The sequence below is a fragment of the Vidua chalybeata genome, chromosome 27 (assembly GCF_026979565.1).
Source record: "Vidua chalybeata isolate OUT-0048 chromosome 27, bVidCha1 merged haplotype, whole genome shotgun sequence".
Classification (NCBI taxonomy): Eukaryota; Metazoa; Chordata; class Aves; order Passeriformes; family Viduidae; genus Vidua; species Vidua chalybeata.
In genome coordinates, this window is record NC_071556.1 from 3,750,670 (window position 1) to 3,766,557 (window position 15,888).

Consider the following 15,888-nt stretch of genomic DNA (forward strand, 5'->3'; position numbering starts at 1 on the left):
CTGACCTCTTGGGCTGCTCTCCTGGAAAGGGCTTTCCTCTGCCTCTGCTTGTGCCTCCACTTCCTCCTCTGCATTTGACCCAGAACAAGCTGAATTTTCTGCTGGTTTGGGATTTCCTGCCACCTCTGTTCCCTTCTGGCATCCAGGTCCTGAGACGTGCAGCTTTTCTCTGTTTTCTTGCAAAACTTGTCTGGAAGAGGAAAATCCCTGGATTTGGAGTCCCCTAGCACCATCCATCTGGAATTGACAGCTGCTCCACCGGGCAAGCCCTGGCTCTGCTTTGGGATGTGCTCAGAGCCCTGAGGAGAGCAGCCAAGCAAGAAAGATCCTTGCTAACTCCTTCCTGGAAGGACTTGTTGCACCATGCTGATGGGAAGATTGATTTTTTTCCAGGAGCCCAAAGCACAGCTTGGCACTCCCTAGGGCTGAGGCTGAACCGACAGTGAAGCTCCGAGCAGAGCTGGGTGCAGGGAAGAGCCCAATCCACCCTCACCACGTGCCAAATTTCCTCGGGGAGGGATGAGGACAAAGCTCCAGCATCACCTTCATGTCTCAGCACCTTGATTTCAGCAGGATTTCAGTGCTGCCGTGAGGTGGGAGCACCAGTGGCACTTGTGGCCCCTGGAGCTGCTCGTGGACTGCGTGCCCCAAAGGCTGTGCTGGTGGTGCTGTAAGGGGACTCGGGTGAGGCTGTGTGGGTTTTGGGAAAGAGCACAGCTCCCAAAAACTGCTGTGCTTTCAGCAGCTGCCCCGGAGCTGTGGAGAACAGGAGCATCCCTTTGCTTCTCCTCCCGGCGGAGGTGACACGGGGGTGGCACCCATCCGGCAGCGCTGAGATGTGCCGGTCTAAAAATAGCTTTGAAAAGAGGAAAAGAAGGAAGGTAGGAGGAACTGAAGTGTTTCTTAGAAGTAAGAGAGAAAGGTGAATGAAATCCTTAATGGCCCTCACAGCTGAGGTTTCTCATCCCGGCTGCCTCAGGGAACATGCCAGGGGTGTGGGAGCTCGGATGGGGGCTCACACGGGTTCCATGGGCTTTTGGTGTGGCAAGGAGCTGGATTTTGGGCTGGCTGAGGAGTAATGAGGAAGGGGTAAAGAGAAGACATGCAGTTTTCACGTTGGAGGTGCATTTTCAGCTGGCAGGCTCTTCCTGGTCCCTGTGTGACCCACCTGGGGCATCGTCCCCAGTGTCCTACCTCATCCTGTGCCTTGATGACTGGGCTGTCCCCTCTTGTCGTGGATGGGTGGCGTGGCTGTGACTCTGCTCTGCATCTAAAGAGCCTGGGGGCAGCACTGGGGGGACAGGCAGGTTCTGGCTGTGCTGTTTTGAGGTGCCCCCAGGCAGGGTGAGCTCCCGCTGCCGGAGCAGCCCGTGCTGGGCACGTCCCAAAGGCAGGGGAAGGAAAGCTTGGGGACAAGCTCCTGGCTTTCCTGCCAAGCTCTTTGCAGGGGGACAGAGGGCTGTCCCTGAGGGGTCTGTGCCCCAGAGCCACTGTCCCCAGCGCTGGGCTGGCCAGGTCAGCTCATGGAGCACGCAGGCTTGGATTTCTCTCTTGAAACCCAGCAGAGGCAGGCTGTAATTAGGCTGTGCTGTCGTGTAACCGGATCTCCCATCCCAGTGCTTTGTTCTTGACTTACCCTTGATGTTTTCCAGTGTCTCTGAGCGAGCTGTATCCCTTATCCATGCCCCATCCTGCCTCCTGCAGAGAGATGCTCTCGAGGCAGGGCTGCCTGGCAGTGTCCTGGGCAGTGTGTCCCCCTGAGAGCCTTGCTCTCCTCCAGGCCATCTGAACCTTCTCATGAGGAGCATTTACGGGTGGCTCAATTGCAAGTTTTTCTAGGAAATATCAGAGGAGCTTGTGGTCCTCACATCAGGGCCCTAGAACACTCTGCAGAGAGCTTTAATCTTAAAATAAAATCAAAGCAAGGCTTTCAACTTGGATTTTCTTTGGAAGTCACTTTATTTTAAACCCATTTTTTGTTCTGAGTAGTCCTTTAGGAGTGAAAAAGCCCCATATCATGAAATCTTGCCTATGTAAATAATTTTTGGGCTTGGGCTTTTTGAAGTCACAAGAAGGGTGTGCTGCTCAGTGCCCTCTGCCAAGGCAGTGCCAGAAGTGCTGGCATCACTTGGGAATCCTGTCTGTCCATCCCATTCCATCTGTGTGTGCATCTCTGCTCGTGGCCACAGCCTCTGGCTGTGGATAATGGGAGTGGAGGGCAGAGGTACCTTCTGGGCTGCTTGCAGTGCTGGAATCTGACAACATCCTGAGTTGAGAGGGACCTGTGGGGATCACGGAGCCTTTGGGAGGGTGTGCTGGATGGAGCCTTTGGGAGGGTGTGCTGGATGGAGCCTTTGGGAGGGTGTTGTGCTGGAGCCTTTGGGAGGGTGTGCTGGATGGAGCCTTTGGGAGGGTGTGCTGGATGGAGCCTTTGGCAGGGTGTGCTGGAGCCTTTGGCAGGGTGTGCTGGATGGAGCCTTTGGCAGGGCGTTGTGCTGGAGCCTTTGGCAGGGTGTTGTGCTGGAGCCTTTGGCAGGGTGTGCTGGATGGAGCCTTTGGCAGGGTGTTGGGCTGGAGCCTTTGGCAGGGTGTGCTGGATGGAGCCTTTGGCAGGGTGTGCTGGAGCCTTTGGCAGGGTGTGCTGGAGCCTTTGGCAGGGTGTTGTGCTGGAGCCTTTGGCAGGGTGTGCTTTGTCACAACGGGGCAGGAGATGGAAGAACCCACTCGCTGGGGAAGGCCTGGGGGCTCCTGGGAAAGCTCAGGGCCAGGTGGGACGGGGTGAGGGGAGGATGGAGCAGGCAGCAGACGGGCGCGTGGGACACGCTGCCGGCATGGAGGCGGTGGCAGGGACGGGAACAGCCCGTGCTGGAGGGGACACGTGGCCCCTGCTCAGCTCGGTGCCAGCTGCTCCATGGCCACCCCCTCCCAGGAGGAGCAGGGAAGGAGCCCTGTGCTGTGCTGTGCTGTGGGAGCTCCCTGCTGCCTCGGCAGAGTCCGGGCTCCACCGTGTCCCTGCTCCCCTGGAACGGCCCCGTGGATGTTGTGGCAGCGGGCACAGGGTGGGTGGCTGCTGCTGAGCCAGCCTTGACCCCAGCTGTGCCTCCCAGGTCCTGCTCCTGGTCACCCACTGCTGCCTGTCTCAGCCCCTGGCACTGCTTCCCTCGGGTTCTGTTTGCCCAAGGGGAAAACTGGAGCAGCATCCTCGCTCTGCATCATTGTGGGCAGAGAAGCCAGAGCCTTTCCCAGTGCTGGGACCAGCCAGGAGCATGGCAGCCCAGTGTGGGAGGCAGCTTTTGCTCTCCCACCTGGTACCTGCTGTGCTCTGGGGTGGGACTTCAGCATTTTGGGACAGTCCCAGCATGGGCTCTGGCACTGCATCATTGTGATTTGGGAATCACCCAGAGCCTGAGGCTGTGACCAGAGCTCCTCTAGGATGGGAGGGATGGGAGGTGCTGCAGCTGGCTGCTGCTGATCCCCGTGTGTGAGGCTGTGTGTGAGCAGAGCTCAGAATCAGCCTCTGGGCACTCGGGAGGCTCCAGCCCTGACCAGGCTGGGGCTGACACAGAGCCCTGCAGCAGCTCCTGTCCTCCTGTCCTCCTGTCCTCCTGTCCTCCTGTCCTCCTGTCCTCCTGTCCTCCTGTCCTCCTGTCCTCCTGTCCTCCTGTCCTCCTGTCCTCCTGTCCTCCTGTCCTCCTCTCCTCCTGTCCTCCTCTCCTCCTCTCCTCCTCTCCTCCTCTCCTCCTCTCCTCTCCTCCTGCTCTCCCAGACTCCTGCAGCTGAACACCCAACCCGAGTGCTGTCTGTGGGCTTGGTGGCTCCAGGGACAGATGGCACCACGGGCACTGCCTGTTGTCATTTCCAGCCCCTCTCATAGGTGGCATAGCTGGGCCCCAGGCCCTGGGGTGTCCTGTTCTGCCTCACCTCCGGGCTGTAACTCTATGTTCCCAGCAGTAACTTCACCTGCCAGGGAGGTCTCGGGTTCCTGTGGGCTGGAGGGGTGCCCAGGAGCCCCAGCACTCACTCCCTGCCCTGTGTCCTGGCAGGGAGCACGGCCCTGGCTGTGCCCATGGGCTCTGTGACCAGCCCTGGCTGTGCCCATGGGCTCTGTGACCAGCCCTGGCTGTGCCCATGGGCTCTGTGACCAGCCCTGGCTGTGTCCATGCCCTCTGACCAGCCCTGGCTGTGCTGACACAGCTTTTGGGTCCCTCAGGGCTGGGGCAGGGTGCCCTGGGCACTGCTGGTGGGATAACAGAGCAGGAATCCTTCTGGACATCCCTGCTCCCAGCCTGGCAGGGGCAGAGGTCAAAGCACAGTGCTGCTGTGTGGGTCACTGGCACCTGCTGGAGCTTTCCCAGCTCCTGCTGGGATACTGGGGGGCTCTGCCTTGCCTCCCAGTCTGCCACTGGGTCCTACACTGGTGGGAGAGGCCCTGAGTGGTTGTGGGGAAAACCCTTTGGGTTTGTTAATTCAAGCTCAGGGAAATAGGTGGTCCCAGCTTGTGCTGGAGGGAGTTTGGGGGTCAAGGAAAGCCAAAGAGGCTTGTTTGCACTCATGAGTGGCTGCTCGTGGTCTGGCACTGGGCATCAGCATCCCCCTGTGCTCTGCTGGGAGCTGGGCTGTGTGTGGGCTGGTGTCCCCAGCAGTCACAGTGGCCCTGTCTGCCCTGTTCCCCTTCCCTTCAAACTGAGCAGGGGTAACTCTTGGAGAGCTTCTCCTGACCTTTCCAGCTCTGTGCCCTCAGCTGCCACCAAGTGACATGGTGACATTTCAAGTCTTGGATGTCTGAGCAATTTTATGAAAAAAAAAAAAGCTAGCAGAAATGAAATGCTTTGGCTTTTTGTCTCTGACAAATTGGATTTGTTAACCTGAAGCTTCATCTGTCAGCTGGCAGGGCCCCTCTGCAGCTGGCAGCCGATGGGGTGGTGGGAAGAGAAGAGTGCAAGTGTGTCTGGGACACGAGGGAGAGGGAGGGGTGACACCAGCAGTGCAATATTTGCTGCATTTTCAGCAGTGCATTTCTGGAGGCCCTTTTGGAGGAGATGGGGCAAGGTCAGCCATGGAGCCACACGATGGTTTGGGTTGGGAGGGACCTTAAAGCTCATCCAGTGCCACCCCTGCCATGGCAGGGACTCTTTCCTCTGTCCCAGGCTGCTCCAGCCTGGCCTTGGGCACTGCCAGGGATCCAGGGGCAGCCCCAGCTGCTCTGGGCACCCTGTGCCAGGGCCTGCCCACCCTCCCAGGGAGGAATTCCTTCCCAATATCCCATCCAGCTCTGCCCTCTGGCAGTGGGAAGCCATTCCCCCTTGTCCTCCAGAGTCCCTCCCCAGCTCTCCTGCAGCCCTTTGAGGTACTGGAAGGTTCTCTAAGGTCTCCCTTCTCCCTGCAGAGCCCAGAGCCCGGGCGTGTGCGGGCAGGGCAGCGCGGGGGGCTCGGCGTGTCTGCGCAGAGCTGGGCCCTTCCCGGGGGAGGCAGGAGCCAGCCTGTGCTACTGCCCCGCAGGACAGCCCGTGCCAGGGCAGTGCCAGTGCCAGGGCAGTGCCAGGCTGCTGCTCAGTGACAGGTGAGTATTTCCCTGGTGCTGTTCGTGCTGTGTGTCTGGTGCTCGTGGGTGTGGGGGCAGGAGAAGATGCGCCCCCAGGCCCCTGCTGCCATCCCTGCTGTGCCCGCAGAAGGATTCCTGCTGCTGCCAGGCTCTGCTGGAGAGCTCTCTTCAGATTTAGTCCAGTTTAATTCCACTCAGGGGTCAGGCACGAGGAGCCCTGGGTGCCTGGAAAACAGCACTGTTGCTTCCCTTGCCTTTTCCTTTTTTCCTAAAGGCAGCAAACAAGGCTCTCCACGGAGGAGCGTGCGTGGGGAGAGCCAGTTCCCTGTGGAGAGCAGCTCCCTGCCCAAGGGCTGCCAGCAGCCCCTGCCTGGAGCCTCTGGGGACCTGCACCAGCTGCAGCTCCTTCGTCTGGGGCGTTCCTGAGCCTGGCTGTGCCCAGCAGTGGCTCTGTCCTGCGTCCTCAGCAGATCCATGACTGCCCACGTGGGCTCCGTGGCAGCTTCCAGCCTGCGTTGGGGTTTTGCAGGTCTCACTTGGCTGCTCAGCAGGCTCCAGTGTGGGATGGCTGCAGGCTCTGGAAGACTCTCCAGTGCTGCTCATATGGAAAACACTCTCAGTAACCACAAAGAATGGAGGTGGCGCTTCAAAAAAACACAAATAAAGGTCATCAGTAGGGGCCTTACGGGATGGAGACAGCATCGTGTGATGTCTGCTGGGGTTGTGTGACTTGAGAAGCTCCTTCCTGCAGGGTTAAGGCAGAGCTGTGCAGGCCACGTCCCATCCTGTGGATGTCCTTGGGCTCTCCCTCTGCAGCCCCCAGGAGATCACCACCAAACCCCCCCCAACAGCCCCAGTGACCTTTTCCTCAGGAGGGCTGCTGGGGTTTTTGGTTGCACGAGTCTGTGTGCATCAGCTGCTGCTTGGAGCAATCCCATGGGGAGGCACACAGCGAATCCTGAATCCTCCCACGAGAGCAGCCACAGCACTGGGCCAGGAGAGCAGCTCCAGCTCCCAGAGCACCTGAGTTGGCCCCAGCTGGCTGCCAGCCTCAGAGGGATGCACAGGAAAGTCCCAGGCCAGGGGCTGTGTTTGAGGCTGAGGCACCCAAAACCTCCCTGCGCTTCAAGCAGACCAAAGCTCGGGCACGGCGGGCAGTGAATCCCTCAGGAACGCTGCCAGGAGAAACACAATGGAGTGAAAAATCCCTTTATTCAGTTTTCCCGTGTCTGAAGGGCAAGTGGAAGATTTGGGCCTGGCTTTTTCCCACTGCAGAGAACAAGGTGAAACCTTCAGTCCAGGTGCTGGTGCCATGATGTGTGTGGCATCTCCTCCCAGCTCTGTCACCTCAGCGTGAGGATTTGGTGTGTTCTGCTGCTTGAAAATAAACAAGGAGTTATTTTGGAGGCAAACAAAATATCAATGGGCCACTGGATTTCCTCAGTCATCCTTGATGCTGCACGGGGGAAAAATTAATAAACTATCTGCCAGCCCCAGGAGTGATTTGTTAAAGCCAGTGATAATGATGGGCAAAATGGAGTTCCTGCCTGTGGTGGGCTCCCTCACGACCCTGCACGTTCACCCCATCTCTGAAACATCTCTGTTCCTGTCAGTGGGAAAGGAGACTCTGATCTGCTGTCCAGGTTTGAGCCCTTCTGGCATTGAGAAGAGCAGCACGGGGCTCTCCAGCCTCCCTGGGGACTCGTTTGTACTCTGAAAATTGGGTCCTTTTAGGTGTTTTGGGATACATGAGAAATCTGGATTATCCACAGAGTCGCTGTCCTGCAGTTACTGCTCAGATTTTGGTGGGTTTGGAGGCTTTTCAAGGCTCTTCAGGAACCGTGCCCAGCATGTACCCAGTGAAAACCTTTCCAGCTGGGTTCATCTGGGGGTTCCCCTGTACCTGTCTCTGTGTACTCTGGACCCTCTCTGCAAGCAGAGCAACACCTGTTTTTTTTTTTTAATGGAAGAGCTTTGGCCTGCAGTGCTGGCAAATGAACTGGAATTCCACTGCTCCTGGAGGAATGGGGAGTTGATGGGATCTTCATGGATGGAGCTGTTCAAGGCCAGGTTGGGCAGAGCTCTGAGCTGGCACCTGTGGAAGGGGAGTGGAACTGGCTGATCTTAAAGGCCAGTCCAACCCAAGCCATGACTATAACCTGGATATATATATATATTACATTATATATATATATTTTATAAGCTGGTTCATGCTGGATGCCAGCAATGGGTTGGATCCTCAGCCTCACCCTTAGGTTGTAGATGCCTTCATCTCAGGGTGTGAGGCTGGATTATCCCAAGAGAGCCTCTGGGTTGTGTTGGAGCCTCCAGCTGCCCCCATCCCACCAGGCAGGGCCCTCTTGATAAGGTCGTGTGGCAGCCGCTGCGAGCAGCCCAGCCCTTCTCTGGCACAGAAAGGACAAATTAAATAAACATGCTTGATTGCTTAAACATTTGTTTTTTAAATTAGCAGCAGCTTTTTTATATTAAAGTCTGTGGATATGCTGCTGGGGAACACTTTAGCAAGTTGTTTTTTGCTTTTTTTTTTTTTCTTCCTGGTGCTACTTTTCCAGAGTGGTTCGTGATTTAGAAAGCAAATGCAAAATGCAGGCCAAGTTTGAGGTTGAATCCAGTAGAAGATGTTGATGGGAAGAAACTGCACTGCTTGGAGCTGTGGGGCCCTGTTTGGATGCATGATGGGACAGGCCTTGAAGGCAGCAGCATTTGTAAATTGTGCTGTGCAAGTGCTGGAGAGAAGTGTCTGAATTATGGAATCACAGAATGGTTTGGGTTGGTTGGAAGGGACCTTAAAGATTGTTTTCCCAACACCTTCCACTGGGCCAGGTTGCTCCAAGCCCCATCCAAGCTGGCCTTGGACACTTAGGAATGGCTCAAGGTGCTCCATGATTGTCCCCAGCTTCTTGTAGAAAGTTTCAAGTTGTCCATAAAGTGTCCAGATGTTGAAATCTCCTGGCAGAAGGTGTTTGGAGATGCTGTGTATGGGTCTGTGTGCTGACGGGGAGTGGATTTGCAGCCCTTGCACTGTGCTCTAGGTGGGTTGGGCTTGGCATTTTCCCCTCGGTGCATGGCACGGTTGGTGTCCCTGCACCAAGCCCTGCACCAAGCCCTTCCCTGGCTGTGCCTCTGGTTTTGTTTGCTCTCTGCAGTGTCTGTCCTGTGTGGATGGCAGAGTGTGAGCGTTACAGCCCGTGTGCCATTGGATGAGGGCCTTTGGATGCTGCTCTGATAGGAGCCAACGTTGCTAATTGGCATCTCTGGGAAGGCAAAATGCAGCCAGTGAGCAGCTAATGCTTCAGCTTGACCTTGCTTGGAGCATGTGGGGCTTGGCTGTTCCCATGGGCTTGCTGTCAGTGTCCTGGAACAGCATCTGTGCAGGAGGATAGCCCAAATGACCAAGTGTGCATCCCTGTGGGTACCTGCAGGAGCCCCGTCCCTGCTGGGGCTTCCTGGGGGTGGGGACAGTGCACAGGAACTGTGACTGTAGAAAGGAATAAATAGAGTTCCACGATGCCACTGCTTTTTGTGTCATCCCTCTGGGTTATTCTAAGCTCCTGGCAGCTGGCTCATGGACCAGCCTGGCTTGGGGGAGCCCACGGGAGAACCCTGGGCTGGCGCTGCTCATTTTCCCTTTGCACGGACTCCAGGGCACATCCTTAATTTTTTAATTAGTGGATGCTTCCCCCTCCATGAGCTCAGCTCCAGCTCAGCTGAGTGTCCATGCATGGATGGAGGATTGCCTCGATCCCAGCCCTGGGCGACAAGCAGTGGGTTTTATTGTTGTTTTGTTTTTACCTATTAAAGGTTTAATAAATGGAATTAAATACTGTGAAACTTAAGGTAATTAAATGTGGAAGCAGAAGGAAAAGAATTGTAAAGCATCCTCTCCAGGAAACTAATAGGCTCCATGCCTCCTTATCTTAATGATTTTCATAATTTAGCTGAATGCAGAGATAATGGATCTGATGAACCTTTCTGGAGCTGATCTGAGATTTAATGGGCGTCTTGCTGGGGAGGGGGGTGGGGGCAGGTGCAATCAATGCGCCTGAGGAGGGAGATAAGAGCAGGAGAGGCTGGAACAGAGGCAAACGGGTTTTCCATCCACGCTGAGTGCTCCCTCCTTCCCACCTGGAATTAACCTCGGAAACCATTTTCCAGAGCCACGTGCTTTCCTCCGGCTCCACGCTGCCAGCGGGTTTTGCCTTTCTGCACAACCTCTGACCCTCCCCGGGCCGAGGGAGCCGCAAAGCCGGGATCAGCTGTGTTAATCTGGTCTCACTGAGGCGGGATCAGTGAAACCACCTCGCAGATTCACTGTATTATGGAGCAGATTGAGGGACTTAGAGAGCAAATTTAATAAATATCATTTCGATATTACTTGGCGGGGAAAGAAAAAAATAAAAATCCTCCGAGAGGCTGATGCTGAAGAGCCCTGTGAAGGTGCTTGAGAGGGATGTGGTGTGCGTGGAGCTGGGGCAGAGGGGATGGGGACATCACTGGATGTGGACACGGTGTGCTGGGGATGGGAGGAGAGAGAGGATGTCCCTCAGGGCTGGTGACAGCAGCACACCCAAAGGGAAGTAGGGCTGGCTGTGCCTGGGGAGGGTGGCAGTGGGGAGGTTTGGCTCTCTCGGGTGCAGCTGAGAGTCTCCTGCTGCCTCCCTGGCTCTGCTGGCAGTGTGCAGAGCACTCCGGCAGCTTTAGGGCGTTGGTGCTGCAGCTGAGCCTGGTCCCAAACAGCTTTGCTGGGTCACTGTGGGTCACTGTGTCCGTGCAGTGATGGGGCTGCAGAGCCAACCCAGGTCCTGTTTGCAGCTGGGGTCTTCTGCCCATCCCCGAGGACAGCAGCGTCGCCAAGCAAAATCCTGCCAGTGGGACCGGGGGAAAGCTCTGTCCACAGGGGAAGGAGGGAAAGTGATTACAACGGCAAATCCCACACTTTCCAGGGCTGGCTGTGTTGAGGGATGCTTGGGCCGTGCCAGGGCGAGGGGGTGGGCACTGCTGCCCGCTGTCTGTCCCAGGAAGGTCCCTGGATGGAGCACTGGGCAGCCAACACACAGCCCGAGGGGCTGCTCTGTCTTTGTCCCCAGCAGGACCCCCTGCCTGCTGCAAAAACACTTGGGTTAGGAGAAATGTGTGACCTCTTGCTAACCCCCTTCCCTTTTCCCTCTCGCTCTGCAAGATGTTAAAAAGAAAGTGGGGGAAAAAAGGAAAAAAAAAAAAGAAAAAAAAAACCCACGCTGGGGCCAGTCCAAGGAGGGTGAAAGCCGGGGACCATATCATTAAAATGCTAAAAATGAGCGTGCTGAAAACAGACACAATTGGGTATTTAAAGCTCTGAATGAAAAGAGTGTGTGTTAGCCGGCTTGTGGAGAGCTGGTCTCCCAGAGCCCCTGGAAAATATGTGGTCAAGCCCGCACCATTAACTTTTTGTTTCTGGTTTGTGAAGTAGCTGTGAAATCTTGGGGGGACAGGGACCCCACGTCCCTGCCAGGCCCGTGGGACACCCGTGTTCTGGTGGAGGGGCAGCTGTGCCAGTCCCACGGGCTGTGCTGGGCAGTGCTTTGTGCACACCAAGCCTTTTGCAGTGATTTTTATCCCAAAATGGGGTAAAAAATCCCCCTCATCACACAGACCCGTGTGTCCACTGCATCCCCAGGGGCTCTTCTGCCTGTTCTGCTGGGATTTGCAGCAGCCTGGTGCCACTGAGGAGTGGGGTGTGTGGCTGGGGTGGGAAGCAGGAGGTGTGACCCCTCCTTCAGCCCTGCCTCAGGCCAGCCACAAATTGAATCACTGCTAACTAAGTCACTTTGGGGCTGTTGAATCATTTGTGTGCAGCTTAGAATCATGGAATTTTTGAGGTTGGAAAAGCCCTCTCAGATCAGTGATCATGTCCCCAAGTGCCACATCCACACGGCTTTTAAGTCCTTCTTCAGGGATGGGGACTCCACCAGTGCCCTGGGCAGCTGTGCCAGGGCTGGACAACCCTTTAGATGAAACAACCTAAACCTCCCCTGGTACAACTTGAGGCTGTTTCCCCTTGGCCTGTCCCTGTTCCCTGGAGCAGAGCCTGACCCCCCCCCCGGGCTGTCCCCTCCTGTCAGGGGTTGTGCAGAGCCACAAGGTCCCCCCTGAGCCTCCTTTTCTCCAGGCTGAGCCCTTCCCCAGCTCCCTCAGGAATTCCCCAGCTCCTCTCCTTTCTCTGGACACGCTCCAGCACCTTCATGTCCTTAATCCTGGACTTCTTAAACCTGCACATCTTGGGCTGCTGGTGGCCACCAGCTCAGGTGCCCAGGGCTGTGCCAAGCGGTGTGAAGTCCTCCAATATTTTATGGTGCCTTTTCACACGGAAATGTGGATCTTTGCAGCCCCACTCCAGCATGTTTCCTGCATCCCAGCTCACCCCTGGGTGGAGGTTGTGGCCTGTGGGGTTATTTCTGTGCACAGGCACGGGTTTCCCTTTTGAGCATACGCAGAGGGAGCCACAGCAGTGCAAAATGCCCCTAAAATGTCTCCCAGGGCAAGTATTAACTGCCAGGCTGGGCTGGGCTCCAGCAGGCAGGAACAGATGAATCAGACATTTAATGGTAAAATCGAACCCCTCAAAGTATAAAAAACAACCCAGTTCCAGCAGGCTCCTCTCTGCTGACCCCAGAGCTCCAGGCGAGCAGGAACGAGAAGGGATTTCAAACCAAACTGGGATTTTTTTTTTTTTTTTGGGGGGGGGGGGGGCCCCCACCATATCTCTTGGCTGCCAGCCTCTCTGAAGGGAAGTTTCACCCCGCCTCCCGCGGTCTCGGATGTCAGGTTGGCAAGAAAAATCCCATCTGTTTTCAATCTGGATCCTCACTTCCATCCACCCAGCCTCTCTCCTCCCCGCGCTCCCCCGCTCCCAGCCCCCAGAGCTGGCGTGTGCGCCAGGCAGGCCTCGGTGACGCTTTTTTTTTTTTTTTTTCTTCTTCTCTCCTGGTTTTTTATTTTTTCTTCTAAAAATGTATGTGGCCTCTTTGCCCCCCCGCAGCCCCCCCCCTTCTCCCAGGCACATGCTCCAGCACAGCCCTCTCCACGCCGGGGCCTGCCAAGAACCTCTCTGTGCTCAGCCCCGCTACGGCCGCTGGCTCGGAGAATTCCCAAATGACCGAGGATTTTCAACTCAGAGCTTTAAAAACAAAAAAAAAAATAAAAAAAAACCACCCAGAAAAATATCTCTCTGTGTGGAAAAGGAAAAAAAAAAAAAAGGCAAAATTGAGAGGGGAGCAGAGGGAAGAAGGAATTTTGTTGTTGTTGTGATTTTTCTTTTTTTTTTTTCTGGTTGGTTCCAACTTTTTGGTATGATTTGGAAAAGAGCAAGTACAGAGTGTTTTGTTCGTGCCTGGAGATAACAGAGCTGCTCTGAAATCCCATATAGAGTCAATGCAAAGGCGTATACGTCGCAATCGTGATATCCTAATCTCCCTCTGAAGAAACCCTTTTGTTGCACACCCCCTCTTGCCGCTCCCTTCGCTGTCCTCTCACGCTGCGTTTATATCTTATTTAAACTCTAAAGTCCTTAGGCTAGGAATTACCTTCTCCCTTTACAGATGGCTGCAAGAGCTCAGCACGGCTGTGCAGCTCCATGAAAAATAAATGAAAAAGGTTTTGGCTTCTTTTGTTGATGGTTTTGCTTCCTTTTTTCTTTTTTTTTTTTTTTTTTTTTTTTTTTTTTTTAGTGTTTTTTAGAGGTGAGAGTTGAATCTCATCACAGATGAGTGGTGGCGGGCATTGTGTGGCCAAAAGCACTGCCGTGAATCTCAAAGCAAGCGTTATCCCAGCACCCGCTGCCGTGCCTCAGTTTCCCCTTCCAGGCCGCCCTGGTGAACGGGGACGCGAGCGGGGTGCGGGGGGCGCAGCGAGGGGGATTCTCCTCTGATTCCGGGGAGTACCGCGGCAGCTTTGCGGAACGAGGCGGGGGGAATGTCTGAGAGAATCCAAAGGGTCCGGCGTGGGGGGACAGACCCCAGCGGGTGTGGCGGAGCCCCAAGGGCAGTCCCCTGAGCTCCGTGAGCCCCCGGCCCTGCTGTGCTCTCGGGGGTCCCCCCGGCCGGGCCCCGCTGCCCCCGGAGCCGCCCCCGCCCCGCCCCGGCCCCGCCCCGGCCCCGCCCCAGCCCGGCCGGGCCGCCGTGGGCTCCGCCGAGGGTCGGGGGTCCCTCCCTCCGCCGAGGGGTCGCGGGGTCCCCGGGCCGCCCTCGCCACGGAGCCTCCGCACCCCGCCGGCGCCGGGACGAGTCCGAGACGGTCGGTTTGATTTAAAAATGTAATTATTTAACGCTTTTTTTTTTTTTTTTTTTTTTTTTTAAACAAGGGAAAGCTGTTTCTCCCTCGGCGCGCACGCCCGGGGAGCGGGCGGGGGTCTCGGGAGGCCGGAGGGGCCCCGCGGGCGGGCGATGGGCAACCGGGGCCGGGCGATGGGCAACCGGGCCGTGCGATGGGCAACCAGGGCCGTGCGATGGGCAACCGGGCCGTGCGATGGGCAACCAGGGCCGTGCGATGGGCAACGGGGCCGGGCGATGGGCAACCAGGGCCGTGCGATGGGCAACGGGGCCGTGCGATGGGCAACGGGGCCGGGCGATGGGCAACGGGGCCGGGCGATGGGCAACCAGGGCCGTGCGATGGGCAACCGAGCGGGGCTCGCAGGGATGGCAGCGGGGGCTGCGGGGCGGTGCTGGGGAGGGAATTCCGCTCCCTTTTCCTCTCCCCCTCCCCTCGCTCTGCCCATCCCTCTCCCATTTCCTCTCCCCTCTCCCCCTTTTCCCCAGCCAAGGGCTCGCAGGGGCGTTTTTTGCTGCGGAACAAGAAAATGTGAGAACCCTGCGCTGGGGCGCTCGCCCGCCGTACGAAGGGGCAGCTCGCCCTCTTCCCCAAGTTGCCTCTCTTACTACGTTTCCTTTCCGTACTGGAAATGCCTTTTCTGAATCTTATTTTTAATGAGTTCGAGAGCGCGATGCTCTCGGCAGCGCGGGGCAGGACACGGGCTGCAGCCTTTGAGTAACGGGCAGAGTTTATTCACTGTAAACATTGCACAACTCCTGTGCTCCGTTCCCAGGATTAAATACAACTCATTTTCTCGGCCTCACATGACTTGTTTGCTAGTGCTATTAGGCTACTGCTCAAGCTCAAGATGCAGATTTGTCTAAAATGTGTAATTTTAGAAACGTAATAGATGGCGGAAAGAACCTCCATTTAGCTGTAGGAATTGTGTAGCTGGAGCCTTCATGAGAAATAACCACATTTTATCCCTTTATTATTCTTTTCTCACTTTGGCAAAAGCAAAGAACTTTTCTGTTGCAGGTAACTCAGGTAACTTTTATGTCAAGGCTCTGACTTGAATTCGCAGCAGTTGGTCTGACTGGAGGCAGTTATAGCAACAGTTGAAATTAAATTTAAATTTATATTGTTCGTTGTTGGAGAACTCTCCTGCAGCTAAGGAAAGAAGCGTAAAGATTAAGCTGATCATTGCTATATATGAAAAGTGGTTTCTAACATTAACATTATGGTTCTTCTCAAAAAAAGAAAAAAAAAAAAAAGAGAGAATTCTCTAGCCTGTACAGCTCTATCTTTCTATAGCTGCATCTTGTTATCCTTTAATTTCCCTTTCCCTGAAAACGTCACTTAGCAGAGGAAAAATCACAAATTCAAGCACACTGGGATTGCCACACATGGTACAGGGGAACATCTGCTGGAAAGAGACTCTGAGAATAACAAACCACCTGCGCTGAGACGCTTTTCTCCCCTGGAGCCAGCCCGGTGTTTGTTGGTGTGGGGCTGCAGCCCACGGGCGGCTGCTCCTGGCGACACCAGGGCCTGCCAGCGCTGGGGTTTTCGGGGCTAACGCTGTTGGTTGGGGTTTATTTCGGGTTTTGCTTCGCCCAAAAAGGAAGGAGTGAAAAATCTGCGTCTGAGTGAATCAGGCTGTTTCAGCGGCTTCTTGGTGATGCGCGCGTTCTCGAGCGGTTCGGGGGGGTTGGTGCCTTTCGCCGCCCCCTCGCTGGGCTGGCTGCGGGCTGGGGGCGGTGGGACTGGGCTGGAGGAGGGGGCTTCACTCCCCTCCTCCGCCGTCCGTCCCCGGAGAGGAGCCGGAACGCCTTCCTTCACGTTCCTGCTGCGAGAAGGAGCCGCGGAGAGGGGCGGGGAAGGGATCGTTATCTCTCATTCTCTTATCTCCACGGGAGTGTCGTTGGTCCCTAGCGCAGGAAGAGGGACATCATCTCCCGGAGAATTCTCCCAAATCTTCCTGCCAAGTCCGAGTGGAGCCGAGGGAGTGAGGCAGTGTCGGGGTTCCTGTTCTGCTC

The 15,888-nt window shown here is 56.0% G+C and overlaps 1 protein-coding gene across 6 annotated transcripts in view; it reads left to right on the forward strand.

The window, feature by feature from the left end:
• Window positions 1-13,776: 13,776 nt before the first annotated feature.
• The window catches only part of PTPRS (protein tyrosine phosphatase receptor type S), a 129,126-nt gene continuing 127,014 nt past the window's right edge, over window positions 13,777-15,888 (forward strand). For all 6 annotated transcript variants that reach the window (XM_053965639.1, XM_053965641.1, XM_053965640.1 and 3 more), the window contains exon 1: window positions 13,777-13,853. The gene's annotated coding sequence lies outside the window, so the exon portion shown is untranslated. The remainder of the gene's footprint in view (window positions 13,854-15,888) is intronic.